Here is a 12,296-nt window from a genome sequence, read left to right on the forward strand (position 1 = left end):
AGTGTGCCTGAGCTGACAGGGACCCCGAAGAACATGGTTCTTGCTCTGCATAGATAAGACAAGCGCAAGGTGGAAGGTAGAGACTCCATTCATTGGAAATGAATCCATAATAAGCAGGATATTAAAAGATAAGGGAAACATGCGACCACAGTAGGAAGGGATGGAGCGGTGCACTTCTCTTTCCAACAGTGGCCATGCAGATGCTTTAAGGGAGCTGTGAATCATGGTCTGAAGCAACATCCCCCCCCCTTAGTCTGAAGTGGTACAACCTGGGCACAGGTTTACCATGTCAATGGTTACATAGTCATGGTGTCTTCATATAGCATTAAAACCGGGGGGGGGGGGGGAGAGGAACAGCCCCAGGATTTCCCTCCCTGAGCAAGAGCGACTTCATCTACTGAAGTACCTGGGTAATCAACAGGCTCCCCTTGCTGTGACAAGTAGATGATAGTGAGACTTCAAGTTTGTTTGTGACTCATCATCCAGAGTCCTGCCTCTTTTGGGATGATATTGTTGCCCATATAGTGGCAAAAGCAGCATCAGCGCTGTGCAGAGTGTGAATATTTCAAGTGGGCCGGGGCGGGGGGTTACCTTAATTTTTCATGGCATACATTTTGGAACAAGGATTCTCAAGCTGTGTCCCGTAAGAGGTGTGGGAGGGAGGCTGTTACGGCACATGGCCTGAGAATCTCTGTTCTAGAGAAGTGGGAGAAGTCCCTGAGGAAGTTTACTGATATTATCAAAAGTTCTTTTGCTGCACACTCCTTTGCTTGGTGGCATTGGAAGCTGCCTGAGATTGAGTGAGATTGTTGGTCCTTCCAGTTTAGTACCCTAGCAGTGGCTCTCCAGGGTTTCAGTTGGGGGTCTCTCTCCCAGTCCTCCCCAGAGATGTAAGGGATTGAACATAATGCACTGTAGCCTGCACCACAGAGTCATGCCCCCCCCCCTTTGGCTTCTTGCTCAGAAGTAATTCCCACTGTGTTCTATAGAACTTGCCTCCTACTGGCAATGCTAACCTGCATAGGCCTGGGATTACAGTTGTTCCATCTCAACAGGTACTTCCAAATTTGCCTTAATTTTGCTTTACGTTTAGAGCCAGTGTGGTGTACAGCTTAGAGTGTTGGACTAGATCAGGACCTGGCAGACCAGGGTTCACATCCCAGCCATGTTGGGGACCTTGGAGAGCAGTCACTGACTTTCAGCCTAGCCTACCCCACAGGGTTGTTGTGAGGATAAAATGGGGAGGAAGAGAACTATGCAAGCCGCCTAGAGCAGCTCTTTGGAGGAAAGGTGAGCTCTAAGTGTAGTCCTAAGAATATTGTGTTTCCTTTCTGAGGATGCTCGTGGGTATGGAGGGTTGAGAGGGGTGTGTGAGCGTGTATAGAAACTAGACTGCTGTACAGAGGTAAAATTTACACGTGTAAATGTACAAGTGTGCCTCTGGCCCCGCCCACCGCCAGCTTGTGGCCCGCAGGAAAGTTACCCAGAAGAAAACAGTGCTGCTCTCGAATTGAAACCCGTTCCTCACCTCTAGCTGGACCACTAAAAACCTGACCAGGCTGTCACCGAAAGTTTATGTGTCTTATCCCTGCAAAACAACAAGGATGCAACTTTCCAACGATTTCATGGTGTGTTTTGTTTTTTGTTTAAAAGCCACGGTGATGTCTTTGTGGCTCTCTGTGTGTGTGTTGACAAACAGTGCGCTGAGAGAATGCTACCGCCCGGCTCTGTAGGTTTGCCAAAAGAGGCTGCTTTCCTTTTTCAAGCCGAAGCGAACTTAAGGAAGCCCACAAGGTGTTCAGGAAGGAGGAGGCGGAGGCGGAGGCGGCTTGCAGAACTTGCAGGGAGAGCTGCTCGCTCCCTTCAAAGCCAGCCGAGCGCTGGAGAGGAGAGGAAGGGAAGGGAAGGGAAAGGGGGGGCGAGGCATCTCTCTCTCTCTCCACCCGGCCTGCTCCCTCCGCACCGCTCCCTCCTTGCGGGGCTCCGTCCCGAGCGCAGAGCGCACCGAGGCCACCATGGGGGCGGATGAGCCCCAGGGTAAGTCGCCGGCCGGCCGAGCGGCTGCTTTTCTCTCTCTCTCTCCCGTCCATCACCTCCTCTGGACTATTGCGGTGCCTTGTGCTGGAAATCTGCCTCGGGGGAAGAGAAGAGACCTCTCCCCCCCCCACCTCCGCCCTCCTTTTCCAAGCCGGCCTGGCTGTCACGTAGCCGTGCGATTCTAGACTGGGGCGCCTCAAAAGTTTCGGCCGTCGTTCCCCAGCAGATTTTTGTTGTTTGTGCGTGGGGGGGGGGTGTCGTTTCCGCCTGCCTTTCCCTTCTCGCCATCTCTCAGCCCCCTCCCTCTATGGAGATGGACGGAGGGTGCGGTCGCCGACTGCACGTGCTGGCAGCCAGGACGGTGGTAGCCCGGCAGATCTCGGCGCGGCGCTGCCCGGGCTGGGCTGGAAGGGTGCGGAGTAGGGGGATAGGAATAACAACTCCGCTCCAAATCTGGAGGCCAGATACTCTCTTCTCACGCTCTGCAAAGTGTCTCACTCTGAGTTTTATTTGTGTGTGTTTGGGCAAGGCGATTATCTAATTGTTGCCCCATTTCACTCCCCCCACTTTTGGGGGAAGGAGGGTAGAATTAAAGCGGTGGCTTTGCACCTGAGAAGGTCTTAGCCATGGAGCAGGTTTCCACTATCCAGCTGATAAGTAACGAGGCTTGGTTTGAGCATGTGCAAAGTGCCGTTCTTTTGCCTCTCTCTCTCTCTCTCTCTCTCTCTCTCGGGGCTGGGGGACACAAAATGTACTTCTGCATCTTATCTACCTGCTCCCTCTCCTTCAGTTTGTGGGAGAAGCACATAGAAATCTTAGATGATTTTAAGTTTACCTCCCACACCCTTCCAGGAATCAGGGCTGCCCTTCATTCCCCCCCCCCTCCATTTCATCCTCACAACAACCCTGTGAGGTAGACAATGTGTGTCACCCAGGGAGCTTCTTGCCTGAGTGGAGATTTGAACAGTGGTTCCCCACTGCGCACCCCACACTTAACATTAAGCCACACCAGTGGAATGAAAGGAAATCCCTGAGAAGTTTGGGTGAGTTTCCGTTTTACACAGCGCTGGATTTAGGGTTAGACAGCTTAACTGAGTGGCGCCTGTGGTGCCCTGCTTGGAAGGCAATGGGTGCCATGGACTAGCTGCTTGGCTGTAGTAACTCAGTACAGAAACAATAGCATTTCTATATGGTCTGAAGAAATGCAGATTTGCAGATCTGAGCATGGACATTCCTTGTCTTACAGGACAAGAGGAAAATCATGCCTGCAAATTGTGTGATGAAATGGGCTATCGGTGCAATAATGTAAAAAGGTATTCCAGGCTTGAACTTGATGCCCTCCAGCCTGCAGGCTGCAGTTGTAGTCCAAAAAATTGGGCAAATAGAGAATCGTTGGACTCTGAAGATTGTTTTCTAAACGCATATTAAATGTCAGTTTCTGAGCACCACTCTGAGATTCCCTGCTCCTGTTTGTTTTATGTGTAAGTTGAATCTTCCATGGAGATCAGGTGTGCTGAAAGAATGCAGTCCATTCTCCCAAATAACAAGTACCTAGCAAATGTCATTCTTGGTACAATTCAGAAACAAAATGTTTTCACCTATGGCAAAAAGGGGAGCTTTTATATCAGTGAAAATGTTTTGTTTCTCAATGTTTGTATCTGAATGGTTAAGATATTTGTTATACTGAACAACTGAGGACTTGAGTCAGAATTTGCAAGGGCTCCTCTAGATCCTAATTAAGGGCTTAGGTTGAAAAGTGCAAAGTCAGAATGAAGGAGAGTGCCTCTGACCATATGCAGAGTGGCCTCTCCTGGACTTTTATCTACAAGTGAGTGTAGCCAGCTCATAAGCAGCAGGTAAAAGAGGGCAAAGCTTTTTATCTGGATGAATGCTGACACCATTTTCTGTACACTGTTTTAAGTGTAAAGAAATAAAAGGAAAAAGGAGAAAAAAGTGAGATGCAGTTTGCTTTCCTTTAGCAAATTACATAAACGTATGACGTACCCCATCCACCTGGCCATGGGGTCTGCATGTGCCTTCAGACCATTGGCCCATCTTGCTGTCTGTATTGTCTGGCAGCAGCTCTCCCAGGTTTCAGAGAGGGGAAATTCCCAGCCCTACCTGGAGAAACTAGGGATTGAACCTGGGACCTTCTGCTGAGTTAAGCCTCTTTCCCATCACTAATATAGTTTATAGACGCCATGTAATATTCCCAGCCCCCTTTCTCAAAGTTTTGGATTAGTTCGTGTGCTCTTAAAATCCTCTTGAACTGGGACATGTGATACTTCTGGTGCTCACAGAGTGATAGGCATTAAGTCTTAGGGATCTAACACTTAAATTAAAGCATGCAAAATTCTCTGCCAGGATCCTGCTGCCTTTGCATCCCTGGGGTGTTTATTGTTCCCCAGCTGAAGCTGTGTCCATAGCTATACACTATAAATATATTGAATTAAATGCTTGTTGAAGACTGCAGTGAACTCCAGGTCTCCTATTCTCTGCACCGCTCTTCCAAGATGTAATCAATTTCAGCCATAAAATGCCACACACTTGTCTGCTATTTTAGGCGCATTTAGTTTATAATAGTCAGCAATGTTGACACAGTCAGCTTTAGCTGGGGAAAAAATGCAGCTTTGAACAAGTATAGGTAGAGTTTTAAAACTTCACAGCCTACGGAAAGAGTTTAATGAAAAGTATGGTTCCTTCGGTAAATGCTGTAAGTTGGTTTGGGGTGGACTGTAGGGGGTGTTGTTTCATCATCATTTAATAACCCCTTTTAAGATTGTGTTCATTTCTGGGTCAGTCTTGGACAAATTGGTGCAGAAAGATACACCTCATTCCACCCCAAGACTTGGTGATGGGAATGAGTGGGAGGTTCTTCACGATGCAGATTCTAAGCAGATGGGGCACTAATCCAGAGCAGGCCCACAATGTGGGGGGCAAAAGGGTTCAAGCCCCCTGCCCCACAGGTATAGATCCCAATCTTGCTTGCCTCCCTGTGCCTTTAGTTTGTTGCTTAAAAGCTGTTCCTGCAGTTGCTAACTGTGCAGATTTGCAGATAGTGGATGGAGTGGTGGGGCAGGGGGAGGTTAGTGCAGTGCAAACAGACGAGTAAGAGCATCTGATGGGCAGCATGCCCGCCCACCCGCCCCCTTTTTTCCCTAGTGACTTGGCTGTCAGGCGGTTAGGTGAGCCCTGCCCCAACACCACATCATCAGCTGTTGGACTCCAACTGGACATCAGACCCAGGCAAAAAAGGCAATGGTCAAGGTTGGTGGAAGTTGTATATAACAGTATCCGGAGGGCACAGGCCCTTGCTTGGGACCTGAAGCTCTTCTAGTCTTTGACAAGTTGTGCTGTGCTTAATTTGCTCCCAAGGTGGTCTGTGATAAACTGATCCAAGAGTGGATGCAATTTGCATGCCACCCAATGTGCCAATCAACCCCTAGATTTGCATACCATGTGACATGCTACTAGTGACAGTAGTGGGTGAGGAGGAAATAACTCCACATTCCAGAAATAACTGTGCAAAGAGTGCCTTGATCCCTTAGACCACTCTTCCGTAATTGCTTGCTTATTTCGGAGTAGCCAACGAGACGAAAGCAATTTGAGGATCACCACTTTATCCTCTCTCCATTTTTGACAGATTACAGTGGTATATTGTATTGTACACAATTAGACTTGTCTCTCATGATCTAAGGAACACAATGGGGGGAGTAAACAAAGGACTTCTTGTTTTATGAAGAGGAAAGCAAATAATCTTTGCAAAACTGTGCTTAATTATGGTGAGATCGTTGAACAAATACTTTTTTTGGACTGTGTCAAAGCAGCCACCTGCACAAATGCAAACCTCATTTTGGCCAGAGTATATTTATCTTCGGGGTGATGGTTTCTGAAGTTCTTGGGAGAGGTGACCTGCTCATTGTGAAATGTGGCCTGAGTCTTCCATGTTAACAGATTTGGCTGGAGTCCACCCTAATTAACTTTGAGCTGGAGTGCATGTGTGTTTGATGGAGGAGAATACAGCACAGCATGCAATCATGGCTGTGTTTAAACTTTTCCTTTTCTGAACTCTCTCAACTCACCGAGAGCTGCACCTCCAAAGTCCTTTGGGCCTTTTAGCAAAGCCATGTATTTGGGTTTTAACAGATGTTGTTTTCCACTCCTTTCGTGGAAAAGGTTATCTTGCTGGCTATTGTGCATTGTTCCAAGGGCCCATGGCCTGGCAGTGGAATGCTGGGGGAAGCTTGCTCGCTTCCAGCTACAAAGGAAAGTGCTAGTCTTCAGCGGCCTCAGTGAACTCTGTAGGATCTAACTGTAGATGACTGTGCAGGCTGATGGGATCTATTAACATGCATGGGAGGCCTGGCCAAGTTTGTCTCGAGAGCACCGTCGTAGAAAATTCAATGGAACAGTAATCATTATAATAACAGATGCTGAAAGATGGCTGCATAAAGTACATAGGTTTTTGACTTCTGGAGCAACTGGTGGTTCACAGCATCCACACGTGCCTAGCATACACTTACAGGTCAGTCTCTCGCTAATGGCTTGGCACCTTGATTTCTATCATAGTGGCTTTCCAAAAGTTGCGGCTGATCTTTTCAGGGAGCACAGATAGCTGAAGGGAGGAGGACTAGGGTGGCATACTTTGCTTAATTGAACTTGATCCAAGCCTAACAATTTTTGCATGTGGTATAGTTTCCATTTTATTAGATGCATGGAGTGCTGTCCTCGGTAGGCAAGCATATATCTTCATGGGTGCAGAGGAAAAGAAATGGCATGCAGCCCCGTTAGCTTACAATGAAATGCAAAAAGTACGGCCTGAAATTCATGCCTTAAAGGTATGCAAACTTGAACCATTCAGGTGAAAGGAAAGTAACATGGATTTCAATTATCCCAACTAGACCAGCCTCGTACAGGAGTCCTTATCTTTCTTTACTTGTGGTCATCCTCTTTTTCTCCCAATGCTCTTTTTTTTAATAAAAAAATAAAAAAGAAAGGAAAGGAGACAAAGCTAAATCCTAGGTGACTTGAGCTGTCGGAAAAGAGCTGTTAATGCTTGAAGCTTGTCAGAACAGGTTGATCACTTTGATTGTATAATGGAGCAAACCTTGTACCCCTTTTCTGAGGTTTTCGCTATCCAGGGTTTGTTCTTGATGACTGCGATTTGTTGGGGTCACCTCCCACCAGAACTGTCAGGGATGAGAATCAGGTTTAACTCCAACCATAATTTCAGTAGTTGCAGCTCTTTGTTTTGTTTTCATTCCAGCTGGGAAGGGGCATTATGGTACTGCTCTTTTGGGGCACTGTGATGATCAGAGCAGAAACCACTCTCCACTCTTGTTACTGGGAAGGTGTGTAGGGGGGGGGCAGCTCATTCCTACTGATGGGGATCCCATAGGTTACTGCAATTTGTCTCTATGTACAGAATGAGCCAAGATTCAAAAGGCAAGCTTGCACATTCTTCACCTGTCACAATGATGGTAGGGCTGGTCTAAGTCAAGTTGCCTTGTATCAAAGGCCAGCCAAGTGATTCTAGCATCTAAGGCAAAGTGCTTCTCCCACACCTGAAAAATACTATAGCTGCTACAAAAAGTAACATCGAGGTGCGCTTGGGTAATACTGAGCCCTGAGCGAGGACAAACTTTGGCACCCTTTCCTCTCTCACTTTCTGTTCTGTGCATGCCCCCAAGTACATGATGCCATTATTTTGTGCCCCCTTGCATTGGTACCCTGGGCAGAGGAACCGCCTGCACTGTCCTAAATCTGGTGCTAGCAAATTAAATAACCAGCAATTCTCTGCCCTTTCACTACACTGAAAAACAAGGTATAAATTCAAATGCAGGGTTTCCCAAACTTGAGTCTCCAGCTGTTGTTGGACTACAGCTCCCATCATCCCTAGCTTCTGATAGTTGGCCTCGCCTCTCAGTTGATCAGGGTGGGGAACTGGTGGCCCTTCAGGTGTTGCTTGACTTCAATTCCCATCATCCCCAGTCAGCACAGCCAATGGACAAGGATGATGGGAGTTGTGGTTCAACAACATCTGAAAGTTCATGAGTTGAAGTTCCTGCTCCCTTGGTCATAGAGGCATGGCATGAGCCCCATGAGAAGAGTTTGGCTAGGACCCTGAAAATAGCCAGGCCTTCATTGTGGGTAAACTGAAATTTCTCTGAATGATGGAGTTACCCTGAAACAACAATAGTCCTATTCACACATTGTGATGAACAAAGAGGTGACTGGGGTGGAAGGATTATCCACATTCACACATTCAGCTGACCATGTATTTTTATTTATTTGAAATATTCATAGGCGGCCTTTCAGAGCAAAATGAGCTCATCTGCATGCATCTGTGTGTGCACATCGCTCTTTCCAGCTTTTGTTGTGTACGCACACAGGTTACATGCAGATGTTAAGCAAAATGCATGAAGGTTTGGAGTGGAGTGGGGGTCAGCATGTTCAGTCCTGTTCCCCATCCACGCACCTCAAATACAACTTAACAGGGCTATCTCTCTGCAATAACAAGATAAACAGCTGGAGGGACATGTGGAATTCACTACAGAGGTGAAAAGATGAATATTGCATCATTATTATTTCTTAAATTTCTGACCCACCCTTCCTCTCCAAAGGGCGGCAGACAACGAAGTAGCAAAACAATACTGCTAAAAATAAAATGAAAACTTATTTAGGACATCTAAAAATATTAAGAGCATCTAATATTTTTTTAAAGGTCATATACCCTCATAGCTAATAATTTCACGGTTGCTGGGAACAGTGTCTATCTTTAAGCCATCAAGTGAGCAGAATTGTTAAAATTCTTCCTGAATGTTGTTAATGAGGGCATTTCCACCGAGAACGAGTAGGCCCTTTCATGGGTCAACAGCAGCTGGGCAGCCGTGAAACCAACATTTGGGGGGTGGAATCGAATGAATGGTGAAATTGTCCATCAACCTTTGCCTAGAGCCAGGTTGATGTTTTGTATATTTAGTCAAGGCATTCTGAAGTGTGCCATAAGTAAGCATCCAAATAAGTACAGTGGTACCTCGGTTTAAGAACAATTTGGTATACAAACTTTGCAAAACCGGAAATAGTGTCTTGGTTTGAGAACTTTACCTCGGTTTAAGAACAGAATCCGAACGGTGGAAGGGCACCGGTGGCGGGAGGGCTCATTAGGGAAAGCGCGCCTCGGTTTAAGAACAGACTTCCGGAACGGGTTAAGTTTGTAAACTGAGGTACCACTGTACATCAAGTAAGTATTTTGGTAACTTTCTAACCATAAACCTGTGATCATTTCTGTTGCTGATACAAATGTGTCACAAACAAATTCATTTCAATAGCTTTGTGGCATTAATTTCAGTCATCTTGACAAAAAATTCCCCCAAGCCATCCCAAAGATCTTGTAAATTGTCCCAGAAGACAGGGCAAGGAAGCAGGCAGAGCATTTGGGTCTTTATCTCTTGGCTCAATGGGTAGTCTCTGTCTGTATCCCAATCAACAAACCTCTTTAAAACAATTGCTTCCCAACCTTTGGTCTCTAGCTGTTTTTGGACTACAATTCCCATCACCCCTGACTACTGATCTTGCTAGCTAGGGATGATGGGAGTAGTAGTCCAAAAACAGCTTGAGAGGTGTCTTCACTTATGCCCTCCCACTTAACTCCCACACTGAATGTACTATTTTGCGTTGTAGATGTGTGTGTTCCTTTTAATCGTGGAGCCCAAGCTTTATAACCCGTGTTGCTTGTCATACCTTGATGGATTCTTCATTAAAACGTTTCTTCTCACTCAGTGACCAATTCAGGTATTAGGACCTTGTAGCAGTTCATGCGAAGGATTATTTTTGGGGGGCGGGGGAGAGGGATGGTTTGATATAGTCTTCCTTGTAATTCCCAAGATCTTACAAGTTAGGTGGCAACTGTAATCAATATGAAAGAATAGCCTATTTGGATTAGTGGATTTTCTTGGGGTGGATGGGAGGTATTGACACTATATTTCCACACCAACATACACCTCAAACGTGTTCATTGAAGACTGCGAAATAAGAGTTGTGCCTGGAGGAAATGTACACTCTGCCGTGTCAAATAACTAAAGGAGGCTGTGACATCTCTCTGGAATGCCAGTGAGCACTGCTTAAGCCTCCCTGCTCTTTTTCTCCCTCCCCCCCCCCACCACCAAGAACAAACTTGACAAAGTCCTTTGGAGGACTTTGTCCACTGCTAGGTGTCATTAAAAACCAGCAGAATTTATTTTGATGCTGTTGTTCTTTTGTTTTCAGAACTGGTAGAGGTGGATCAGAAGAAATAAAACGTTTCTGTCTGAAGTTTTTTCCTGAGTTGATTCTTCGAGTGGGGAAAGAGCTCCATTCCCTGTACTTTGATAGGTTAAATTCATGAGATGATATGGAGGGATGGGCAAGGAAGGAGAAGGCTGTCGAGAAAGATGAGCCTCAGGGGTGCAGGGAAAGGTGATTTAGGGGGATGCACAGGGGATAGAGAGGGGGAGATCATTCTGTTGTGCAAGAACAAATTCTGGTGGGAGGCAGTGTGGTGCAGTGGTTAGAGTGACAGACTAGGAGCTGGGAGACCAGGGTTCAAATCCCCACTTGGCCCTGAAGCTCTTGGGGTGACCTTGGGCCAGTCACTGCCTCTCAGCCTACTTTACAGGCTGTTGTGGGGATTAAATGTGGAGGGAGAGAACCCTGTATGCCACCTTGAGCTCCTTGGGGGAAAAGGTGGGGTCTAAATGTCAGAGACCAAAATGGGCAGAGCAATGGCCAAACTGTTTTTTGCAGGTTTTAAAAGCAATTTGAAAACCTGTTTTACCAGCAGGAAAAACAAAATGAGTGTTCACACCACACAAGCCTCATCTTTCTGTTGTGAAGTTCACAACACTCTTGTGAAACTCTTAAAAACCCACATGTACACAACCCTGTCACCAGCCTTACTTTTCTTAACAGGCATTTACTCAAGGCAGGGATTATTATGAAGATAATGAAATAAAGCCAATGTCTGAACTGGATATGCAACAACTGGGAAAAGGTCCAGCTTTGCAAGGAGGCAGAGCCAAAGAGTTGGCGCTACTTTCCTTGTGTGAACTGTGCCATCTCTGCAGTGTCTGGAATGCTTGGCTTACAAATGTGAATAATATGACAGTCCTGTTCTCATGCTTACAATATAAAATACATGGCATAAGAGGAGAAGGGATCAGGAGGGAGGAGGAAATGAGCAATGTTTCTTAGTTACTGAATTCTTGCAATGGCTAGCTGGAATTGAAATATTTCAAGGAGAGGAGGAGTAACAGTGTTGGGTAGAACTGCTGCAGGATTTCCAAAAGAGTTCAGGAACTCTTGATTTCTTTTAAAATCTCCTCTTTATCTTTTCTCCAAGGATCTCAAGGTGGCAACCATACTTCTCCCCCTCCATTGCACCCTCGCAACAACCCTGTGAGGTAGCTTGGGTTGAGAGACCGAGACTTGCTCAAAGTCATCCAGTGAGCTCTGTGGCTGAGTGGAGATTTGAATCCTGGTCTCCAAGCTCCTATTCTGACTCTCTAACCACTACATCACACCAATGATAAAGCCCTTGGTTTTTCCTCTCTCTTCCTGATGGATCTTGACTGTTGCATGGCTTACTATTGCAAGACTCTAAATGCAGAGAGAAATGTTTGAGATTTGAGATGCTGGGAATTAACATTAAGGGAGAAACTGACAGCCCATGTCCAAGAGAGCCGAACAGACAATAAAGTCTACTTTTGAATCAACCTGGCATAGTTTTACTTAGTATTCAACATGCATAGAACACATGGTTATAGGCAGTGCTTTTTTTTCTTTAAAAAATGCCTAGGGGTACTCTCATTTTCCTACTCTCATTGAAATACTGCCCCTCAATGAGGCCAAACTTAGATTCACAAAATGTTTAGGGGTATGTGTCCCCCTGCATCTCCCCAGAAAAAAGCACTGGTTAAAGTCCTCTGGGAACACAGGGCAACTTGTGGAACGAAACTTTGCTTTAAAAGCTGAAATGACTTAAAAGTTAAATGTAATTAAATAGACATTTGGTGCTTGGGAAGAGAGAGTTCTTGAATATTGACTGTTGTACAGAAGGTGGGGTTTTTTTGTTTTTGTTTTAAAGAGCATGGAATCCAGGCATAAAAGAAAGAAAGATGGAGGGACCCCGCCCCGCCCCCAACACACACCATGTTCTGTAATGTTGGAGACTGATGTGCTTTCTTTATCGCCATCAAAGGAGCTTCAGTAGTTATCTTGGC

The 12,296-nt window shown here is 46.0% G+C and overlaps 1 protein-coding gene across 6 annotated transcripts in view; it reads left to right on the forward strand.

The window, feature by feature from the left end:
* JCAD (junctional cadherin 5 associated) overlaps window positions 1-12,296 on the forward strand; it is a 67,532-nt gene that overhangs the window by 32,455 nt on the left and 22,781 nt on the right. The window contains exon 1 of one of the 6 annotated variants that reach the window (XM_083406077.1): window positions 1,774-2,037. The exons of 4 other annotated variants lie outside the window; for them this stretch is intronic. The gene's annotated coding sequence lies outside the window, so the exon portion shown is untranslated. Of the gene's footprint in view, window positions 1-1,773; window positions 2,038-6,333; window positions 6,563-12,296 lie in introns of those variants that run through there. One more of the 6 variants, XM_083406082.1, reaches the window with a different exon arrangement.

This window comes from Podarcis tiliguerta, assembly GCF_965153285.1.
Source record: "Podarcis tiliguerta genome assembly, chromosome: 12".
Classification (NCBI taxonomy): domain Eukaryota; kingdom Metazoa; phylum Chordata; class Lepidosauria; order Squamata; family Lacertidae; genus Podarcis; species Podarcis tiliguerta.